This window comes from Ipomoea nil, unplaced genomic scaffold (genome assembly GCF_001879475.1).
Source record: "Ipomoea nil cultivar Tokyo-kokei standard unplaced genomic scaffold, Asagao_1.1 scaffold3199, whole genome shotgun sequence".
Taxonomy (NCBI): domain Eukaryota; kingdom Viridiplantae; phylum Streptophyta; class Magnoliopsida; order Solanales; family Convolvulaceae; genus Ipomoea; species Ipomoea nil.
The window spans coordinates 2616354-2626893 of NW_017619627.1; positions in this window are offsets into that span (position 1 = coordinate 2616354).

Consider the following 10540-nt stretch of genomic DNA (forward strand, 5'->3'; position numbering starts at 1 on the left):
GCGATCAAATTAGTTTGTAACACCCCGTGTTACGGCCCCTAAAACCATTTAATTAATCAATCAATAGCCCAAGAGAAGGAATAAATCATAATGATTAATTAGGGAAAAAGGCCCACCATAGTCCATGGGCCCTCATATATAAACCCAACCCCTAAACCCAATCCTTAGTTCCAAAAGGAATAGAATTAGCGAGCCTATAATATTAGTTCCTAATTAGGACTCCTAAATATATAAATAGGGGACTTAGGAGGCACCTAGAACATCCCACAAAAATAACTCCCCAAAAGAGCTCCAAGAATCCCCTTAAGAGAAATCAAAAAAGCAAGGAAGCTTAAAGAAAGATCCTTCATAGCCAAGGAATTAATTAAGGCTAAGAGGTAACCCATGTCTCAACAAAACCTATTTTCATAGCTATGATTCCCCCTTAGGGTTTCCCCTATATTATTGTGTATTGGCGAGATATGATGATTATTATTGATGTTTGATGTGATGATCCCATGAGGGATCTTGATAATCTTGATATTGGGAGACTCTTGATAATTACGGTGTTCTTGGTAATTATATGGAGTTCTTGATGATTCTGTGTTGTTCTTGATAATTATGTGATGCTCTTGATGTTTATGTGTTATTCTTACCGAACCTTGCAATTAGAAGACGAACCGTATTCTTGTTGATATAAAAGTGATTAGAACCCTAGGTTGTATCGTATGATCTTATTCTTGGATTATCGGGTGAGGAAATCGCATGTTTGGGTGTTGATTATATTTAGAAAATCATGATAGGTTATGTGTCGTCCGTTTCTTGTATTTGATTCGTTAATTGTCTACGTGTTGTCGTTAATTGCGTTGTAAAGTGCCTAAGCATGGTTTCGGGTTCCACAACGGTTCCCGGGGCGTAAAGTGTGTGAAATGAGTCAGTGGGGGGTAGGGGACCTGCCACCTACCCACGGCCGTGAAACACCGCCCGGCAGCGGGTGGCCGGCGGGCGGGCAGCTGCCCGCCGGCGACCCGCTGCCCGGAACAGTATTATCCGGCGGGTGGCCCCCACCCACCGGCTACCCGCTGGAAATTCATCCCACCTTGGGACCCCGGCTTCCCCGTTTGATGTTCCCCCGTTCCCCGTGGTGTCCCAACGGACTCCGTTTATCGTGCCTATGTCCAGTTTGATGTTTCGGGTACCGTTCGTAGGTTTATGAGTCTATTGTATTGCATGCTAGTTGAATTGGTATCCCGTTGACCTAGGTGGAAAGAGTATGAACCCCTTAGGACTATTCTTAGTATGTGATGGATCACACATAGGTTTTGTTATACGTTTTCTCCCCCTTCCTAATGTGTAATGTGGGTTGCATGTGCTTGCTATGTGTTATGTGTGTGTTACCCCAATTCGGTTGCGATCGGATTGGTTATCCTGAGCTGCAGTTCAGAAGCTGGCTGCAGTCAGATTGATACTCTTGGGCTGCGGTCCACCGTTTGGTTGCGATTAAACGTTTCTATACGAGCTGCGGTTCGTCCTTTTTCCTGGCTGCGGTCAGATGACATTCTCTTGGGCTGCGGTCCACTGTTTGGTTGCGATCAAACACTATGATGAGCTGCGGTTCATCGGTCGGTTGCGATCGACCCCTCTGTGTTGCGATACGGGCAGGGTGCTGCGGGGCCGTGTCAGAGCTATATGCGCTGACCCTCATGTATGGGCATGCGATTGGTCCTGTGGCGCCAACAAAGTGTGTTATGTGTTGTGACATGGACGAGTTGTGATTACGAGTGTCTTGGGGGATGTGACTATGGGATTTATACTGGGGATTGTTCATGTTGAGTTATGATCATTGTTCATGCCTTGCCTTATCTGCCTTATCTGTTGTGAGCTGCATATGCTCGTTATAACTGTGCTTGTGTCTGGCCTTATCTGTCGAGTCATTCCCGGTTTTAAAGCTAGTGTTCGTAGGATATATCTTCATGCTCAAAATGGTTTTCGTATATCTATATATACCTCTATATGTATTGTATTTCAACGCGTTGGAGTGGGTTACCAGCATCCCTCGCTGAACAGATATATTTGGCTTTCAGGCACAGAGGACTAGAGCACTGGAGCGCGCTAGAACTGGAACGTAGAAGTAGATTAGTTTCCCTTTTCGGCCTGCGCGCCATATTATGCATTGTGTTTCAATGGATACTAGTTAGACAGCCTGTGCACCTGGGTTCTCTAGCCCAAGTGTGGCATAGCACCCCGTACACTTATGATACACTTTGGAATGTAATGAGATATTACCTCTATTATATAAGCTTAAAATGTCTTAAAAATCTGGGGTGTTACAGTTGGTATCAGAGCCTAAGTTTGACCCTAGGAAAAGACTCTTAAGACCGGACTTTAGGACATTAGGCTTGAACTCTAGGTACCTAGGAACATAGGACTCAGGAATCTTAGGACGCGCGGTGAGATTGTGAAACCTACACATAACTTCTCTACACTTTACCCTTCCTCATTCAAAAACCCTTCCCCACTTATCACTTCATAAAGAGTACGTCAGAATCTAATTTAACGTTCTTATAAACACTGACCAGAAAGACGATAGCATGGCACCAAACAGAAGGCAATCGAGAACTCCAGAGCCCTCCACAGACGACCCCTTGACCCAAACCCTACGACAGCTGACACAAGTCGCACAGGCATTAAGTGACGCGGCCCTTCGCAACAACAGGCCCCCACCACCTCCATCAAACGCAAACTCAGACGTCGCCCGACAAGTTTCAAATCACCGACCACCCACGTTTTCGGGAGAAGAGGATCCCGCGGCCCTAGAAGAATGGATCCGAACCCTTGACAAGATTTTTGGGGTAGTAGAATGCCCGGAGGAACGCCGCGTAGAGATAGCCTCGTTTTACTTCGGGCACGAGGCCGATCTCTGGTGGATCCACGAGGGACCCACTTATCAACAAGAACCGGGGTTCAATTGGGAGAACCTCAAGACACGACTACGAGAGAGATTCTACCCAACCCACGTGAAGGCATCCATGTACGAAGAGTTCCTTCATCTAAAACAAGGAACGGCCACCGTCGTAGAATACCATAAACGATTCCTCGAGCTGGCACGCTTCGCGCCAGAGCTAGTCCCCACCGAGGTAACCAAGATAGAGAGATTCGTGTCGGGCCTCAACTTCGAAGCTCGAAAGGCGCTAGTGGTAAGCAGACCTCGGATCCTCAACGAGGCTTACTCTAGTGCCGCGAATCTCTATCGGATCCAACTACTCCAACGCGGAGTTCAGGAACAAATACGAAGAAGAAACACCGGAAGTGGGGCACCGCCAGTGAAAAGAACGAGAAACGACACCGGCACAAGGACGAACAACCCGACCAACCAAAGACCGACCCTGGGAAACAACGAAGCTAATCCAAGAAGCTTCCCTTGCCCGAGATGCAACAAAAGCCATAGGGGCAAGGATTGCGCAGGCAACCCCTGGCGATGCTTCAACTGCGGGGAGGAGGGGCACAAGGCCATCCAGTGCACTCGACCCCAAAGACCGCGCCCCGCCACCGTGGGCCAACACGGGGGCACCGGTCATCAAGGAAGTTACGGCGCTCCCGGAAAGGTATTCGTTATAAGCCACACTCAAGCTAACCTCGGAAACGAAGAGGACCTGGAAGAGGGAAACCCAATCCCGGAGGACGAGGACCAAACGGATCCCACAGAAGAAAACCCAGAAAACGAGTTCTGTCTAGGATAAACCCTCACACCCCTTGTAATCACCCCCGTGTCCAAAGACCACTTATTTAGCTTAGATATTTCGAAAGTATTATGAATAAAGATTTTGATCGAATTTCAATTCCACTACGGAGGTAAAGCACAAGTTACACTATCAACCCAACCCTTCCCCCACTAAAGGACAAAACAAGGAAAAGGACAAAAATCATACCATTAAGAAATGCTTAATGTCACCATTAGGAATTGAACCCTAAACCTCCTATTTACAAGTCCAAGCCCCTAACCACTAAGCCATGAATGTTTCTTGAAACCTCAAGGGAATACTCCCTTGTTAAACCCCTCCAAGCCCCCAAAACCCACAAAACCCCCAAATCAAAAACCCTTCTTCTTCTTCTCCCTTCCCACCTCTCCCCTCCATTGCCTCTCACGCACACCACCACCCCACCCAAGCAAAATCCGGCAGCCACTCGAACGCCACCCCCCACCGATAGCCGCCACCGGCCGAACGACGACCGCCGTCGCCGTACCGCCTCGCCGCCGCTCCAGCCGATCGACGTCCACCGCCCGAAGGACGCCCCGCCGTCGACCCGCTGCCCCCACTGCCCAGTCGACCCCACAGCGCCACCACACCCCCACCACACCAGAGCCGGACCCCACCTCACCGGCGTCGACCTCGCAAACGGAGAATACGCCGAAACCCCGCCGCCGCCTCGCCGGAAAACCGCACCGCCTCGCCGGAGAACCCGCCGGAAAACCGCACCGCCTCGCCGGAAAAATCGCCGGCAAACATCACCATCAAACGAGCATCACGATGCCAAAGAAACCCCTCGAAATCCGCACCCCGGAGTGGAGCAACGCCGATTACACCGTAATCGGAGGTAAAGCACTTGAACCCGACCAATTCTCTCCGGAATTGGTTGACATGCTCAAACACCAAGGGATTTTAGATACTTACCTCGCCATCAAAGGGGACACATACCCCGAATTGGTGAAAGAATTCTACCAACACCTTGTGGCCACCAAACGGGGTGACAAAGTAGAAATTACCACCAAGGTCCGTGGCAAGGAAATTGTGCTTTCCGAAGGCCGATTGGCCAAGCTCTTGAAATTGACCACCACGGGTGTGTCTAACTATGACCGAAAGGGGTGGATTGATACCCAAACTACGGGATACAAAGACTATCTCGGGTACTTACTCGGGAAAGAGGACGGGTTCACCTCGGCCACTCGACCAAACCGAAAGTGGCTATCGGCGGAGCAAAAGATATTGGTAATGATTATAACCGATAGCCTCTTGCCCACCAATAACAAGAGCAAGGACGTGGGGAGCTTGGAGTGCACCTTTGCGTATCTCCTAAAACATAAAATCAAGTTCAACCTGCCGGCACTCATGCTAAAGCACATAGAGTTCTGCAAAACAAACAACCGGCTTAGTCTACCCTACGGGATGATCCTAAGTTGGATCATGGAAAAGAAAGGGGTGGACCTAAGCCACACCGAGGTCAAAACCTCCAATGGTATGGTTTTCAATGCCCAAAACCTCCGCCGCAACGACATCTACTACACCGAAGGAGGGCACTATCTCACCCTCGAAGAAATTTGCCAAAAACCCGAGGAGGAACGTAGGGAATTGGTTGATCGGTTGGACATCTCCAACAAAAAGCTCAAGCGAGCCATGCAAGATTGCGGAGGTACGGAGGGAAATGAGGGACAAGAGGAGGAAGACGGGCCTAACCCGTCAGTGCGCCCACCGCCAGGAGGGAACCCGAGGGGACAAGACGAGGGTTCGGTCAACGAACGCATACTCGCACAACTCGACCGGCAGAATCAAATCATGGAAGAAGGGTTCTCATCCTTGATTCGCCACCACACGCGCACTCGATCAAAGAGTAGCAGCAATCGAGGCCGCCTTGGGCACTCGCGGTGCACCCAGTTCCAGCGCAGGAAACCGAGGTACAACCGAAAACTTCTTTATCACAACACCATCAAAAGTTCAGCCTACCCCAAGCCAAGACAAACGTAAGGCCGCAACCCTAATCAGGAGGCCGAGCTACGAGGTGTCTAGGGGTGAAAGGATGGACTATAACACCGGGCTTCGTCCACGAAGCCCCTTGTAAGGGGGGGAGAGTGTAACACCCCATGTTACGGCCCCTAAAACCATTTAATTAATCAATCAATAGCCCAAGAGAAGGAATAAATCATAATGATTAATTAGGGAAAAAGGCCCACCATAGTCCATGGGCCCTCATATATAAACCCAACCCCTAAACCCAATCCTTAGTTCCAAAAGGAATAGAATTAGCGAGCCTATAATATTAGTTCCTAATTAGGACTCCTAAATATATAAATAGGGGACTTAGGAGGCACCTAGAACTTCCTACAAAAATAACGCCCCACCACCCCAAAAGAGCTCCAAGAATCCCCTTAGGAGAAATCAAGAAAGCAAGGAAGCTTAAAGAAAGATCCTTCATAGCCAAGGAATTAATTAAGGCTAAGAGGTAACCCATGTCTCAACAAAACCTATTTTCATAGCTATGATTCCCCCTTAGGGTTTCCCCCATATTATTGTGTATTGGCGAGATATGATGATTATTATTGATGTTTGATGTGATGATCCCATGAGGGATCTTGATAATCTTGATATTGGGAGACTCTTGATAATTACGGTGTTCTTGGTAATTATATGGAGTTCTTGATGATTCTGTGTTGTTCTTGATAATTATGTGATGCCCTTGATGTTTATGTGTTATTCTTACCGAACCTTGCAATTAGAAGACGAACCGTATTCTTGTTGATATAAAAGTGATTAGAACCCTAGGTTGTATCGTATGATCTTATTCTTGGATTATCGGGTGGGGAAATCGCATGTTTGGGTGTTGATTATATTTTGAAAAGCATGATAGGTTATGTGTCGTCCGTTTCTTGTATTTGATTCGTTAATTGTCTACGTGTTGTCGTTAATTGCGTTGTAAAGTGCCTAAGCATGGTTTCGAGTTCCACAACGGTTCCCGGGGCGTAAAGTGTGTGAAAAGAGTCAGTGGGGGGTAGGTGGGGGGTAGGGGACCCGCCACCTACCCACGGCCGTGAAACACCGCCCGGCAGCGGGTGGCCGGCGGGCGGGCAGCTGCCCGCCGGCGACCCGCTGCCCGGAACAGTATTATCCGGCGGGCAGCCGGCGGGTGGCCCCCACCCACCGGCTACCCGCTGGAAATTCATCCCACCTTGGGACCCCGGCTTCCCCGTTTGATGTTCCCCCGTTCCCCGTGGTGTCCCAACGGACTCCGTTTATCGTGCCTATGTCCAGTTTGATGTTTCGGGTACCGTTCGTAGGTTTATGAGTCTATTGTATTGCATACTAGTTGAATTGGTATCCCGTTGACCTAGGTGGAAGGAGTATGAACCCCTTAGGACTATTCTTAGTATGTGATGGATCACACATAGGTTTTGTTATACGTTTTCTCCCCCTTCCTAATGTGTAATGTGGGTTGCATGTGCTTGCTATGTGTTATGTGTGTGTTACCCCAATTCGGTTGCGATCGGATTGGTTATCCTGAGCTGCGGTTCAGAAGCTGGCTGCGGTCAGATTGATACTCTTGGGCTGCGGTCCACCGTTTGGTTGCGATCAAACGTTTCTATACGAGCTGCGGTTCGTCCTTTTTCCTGGCTGCGGTCAGATGACATTCTCTTGGGCTGCGGTCCACTGTTTGGTTGCGATCAAACACTATGATGAGCTGCGGTTCATCGGTCGGTTGCGATGTTGTCGAACACTGGCGGCTCCATCCGCGTGCATTTCCCACCATTCGCCCAAGTCATCTTCCGAGGTGCATACCTTCTCTTCTTCGCCCGCTGTGCATTCGACCAAGAAATCGGCCAAAGCTTGGCCTTTTATGGAAGGCCGTGGCTGATACTCAATCCCGTACTGGGTTAATTCCACGGACCACTTCACCAGACGACCGGACGACGAGGGGTTCCGCAAGACGCTCCCCAATGGTTGATCAGTCAGCACTCGGACAGTGTGGGCTTGGAAATAGGGCGCCAACTTGCGCACGGTGATCACCAGCGCGTAAACTATCTTTTCCAAGGCTGATTACCGTGTCTCGACGGCTTTCAAGGAGCGGCTCACATAATATACAGGGCGCTGGGCACGTTCCTCTTCTCGGACCAGCACCGAGCTCACAGCCTTCGGGGAAGCGGCCAGGTATAAAAACAGAGGCTCACCCTCCTGTGGGGTGGATAATACGGGAGGCGTAGAAAGGTATTGCTTCAATTCCTCGAACGACTGCTGGCGCTCGACTGTCCAGGCAAAGCCTTCCCTTTTCTTCATGGCCTCGAAGAAAGGTATAGTTTTATCTGCCGCCTTACTCAGGAAGCGACTGAGGGCAGCCAGTCGACCCGTCAACCGTTGCAGGTCTTTGACGGAGCTGGGGGGTTGCATATCCATGATGGCTTGGACCTTCTCGGGGTTAGGCTTAATGCCTCGCTTAGTAACCATATATCCCAAGAATTTTCCGCCTTGCACTGCGAAGGCACATTTCTTCGGGTTCAACCGAAGGTTATATCTTATCATCACTTGAAAGCAGTCGGCCAGATCCTCCGCGTGCTTGCTCTCTTCCCGACTTTTGACGAGCATGCCGTCCACGTATGCGGCCATGGATTTTCCCAACAGATCTTGGAATAGTCGGGCCACCATCCGGGTATAAGTAGCTCCGGCATTCTTGAGTCCAAATGGCATGACTCGATAACAATACACTCCATCCGGTGTCAGGAATGCGGTTTTCTCCTCGTCTGCAGGATGCATGAAAATTTGATGGTACCCTCTGAAGGTGTCCATGAAGCTTAACAGGGCCGACCCGGCGGTTTTGTCGACTAGCTGATCGATCCGAGGCAAGGGAAACGGATCTTTCGGGCAGGCCTTGTTGAGGTCGGTGTAGTCAACACACATCCGCCAAGCCGGGGGCTTGGGTACGAGAACTACGTTTGCCAACCATTCTGGGCACTTGACCTCGCGAATGTGGCCCGGAGCCAACATCGTGCTCACCTCCTTCTTCACAAACTCCCTCCGATCATTGGCGAGATATCGCTTTTTCTGCACAACCGGCCGATGGCCGGGATCTACGGCGAGTCGATGAGCAATGATGGATCGGTCGACACCAGGCATGTCCTCCGGACCCCAGGCAAAAACCAGCCGGTGCTCTCGGAACACTCTAATGACATCTTCTCGTACTTCCTCGGGGAGGCCGACTTCAATTCGGACCCGCCTACCCGGCTGATCGGGATCGATCTCGACTTCCTCCAATTCCACTGCCGGCTCAGGGCGAGGTATCATCGTCTTCTTTGGGGGTCTTTCCGTGATCTCATGGACCTGCATCTCACGCTTGCCCATTCCTCTACAGGCTTGCAGGTAACAGTCGCGGGCGACTCTCCTGTCGCAACGCACCGTCCCTATCCCATTGGGCGTGCGGAACTTCAAGCAAAGGTGCTCGATGGAAATTAGGGCTCCTAGATCTTCCAGACCTGGTCGGCCGAGTATAGCATTATGCGAACAGGCCAGATTCACCACGATGAACTTCATACTGAGTTTCTGTACGTCGGGATAACTGCCAATCTCGACTGGTAGAGTGATGGATCCTTCTACCTCCACCGAGTCCCCTGTGAAACCGGCGAGTGGAGTTTTGACGGGGTTCAACTGTTCTCGGGTCAATCCCATTTTGGTGAAAGTCTCGAGGTATAACACGTTGACGCTACTTCCGGTGTCGACCAAGATTCGCCGAACAACCACTCCATTCACATCCATCGCTATAACCAATGCGTCCCGATGCGGTGTCTCTCCCGCGGGTAGGTCTTTGTCAGTGAACGTGATCGGTTCTCGGCACGCTTTCTTCGAGCTTTCTTCACGCCCGTATACCGTCCCAACGTATAGCTGTCGAGCCCAGACCTTTCTGGTATTCGCCGAGTCGCCGCCCTCGGGCCCGCCGACTATCATGTTAATAACTGGCTTTTGACCCCACTGGGCTTCGTCCTCTTCGGAAGCCGGCTGCTTACCCCGACCGTTCTCTGCGGTGGCGGTTGGGTCTCGATCCTCCCGGTTCGCCGATCTATGTCTCCACTGGTTAGGGGGCGGGGTCCCTTGTTGGATGATACCTTCCATGATCTTCTTCAAGTAGAAGCACTCTTCCGTACTATGAGTATAGGATTTGTGGTAACGACAGTACTTAAGGGTCTTACCTGCCTCATCGTTTATTGCGAGGTGATCGATCGACGGGAGGCGGAGGCGGAGCGACTGCTTGTATCTCATGCACTGGCCATTCGGGAGCCGGCCGATAGGGGTGTACGACGGGCCTGTCGTATGGCCGTTTGATCTCGGGTCACCGGGTTGCCTCCGGGCGCCTTTCCTTGGTTTTAGCTCGCGTCCTCTTTCCACTGGCGGATCCTCCGACTTCGCGCTGTCGTTTGTGCTTCATAGCCTGCTCCGTGTTGGCCCTCTTATTGGCCATATGTATGGCTTCTGCGTAGTTGGCCGGGCGGTTGTCACGTAGGTCTCGGTACAACTGCCCGGATCGTAAAGATTCGATGAAAAAGGTGAGCGCGGTCTGATCTTCGACCTCCTCTATAGACTGAATTTCCTTCTGCCAACGAACCAGGTAGGTTTTCAGGGGCTCGCCTTCTTCTTGGTGGACATCACCTAGGTGAGTCAGATCCTTTTGTGGCTTGATGTTGGCCGCATAATGGCTCATGAAACGGTCGGCCAACTCCTCGAAATTGTGAATCGACTCAGGAGGCAGCGCCACTAGCCACCTTTGCGCAGAGCCTTTCAGTGTGGGTAAAAAGGCGCGACACATCACC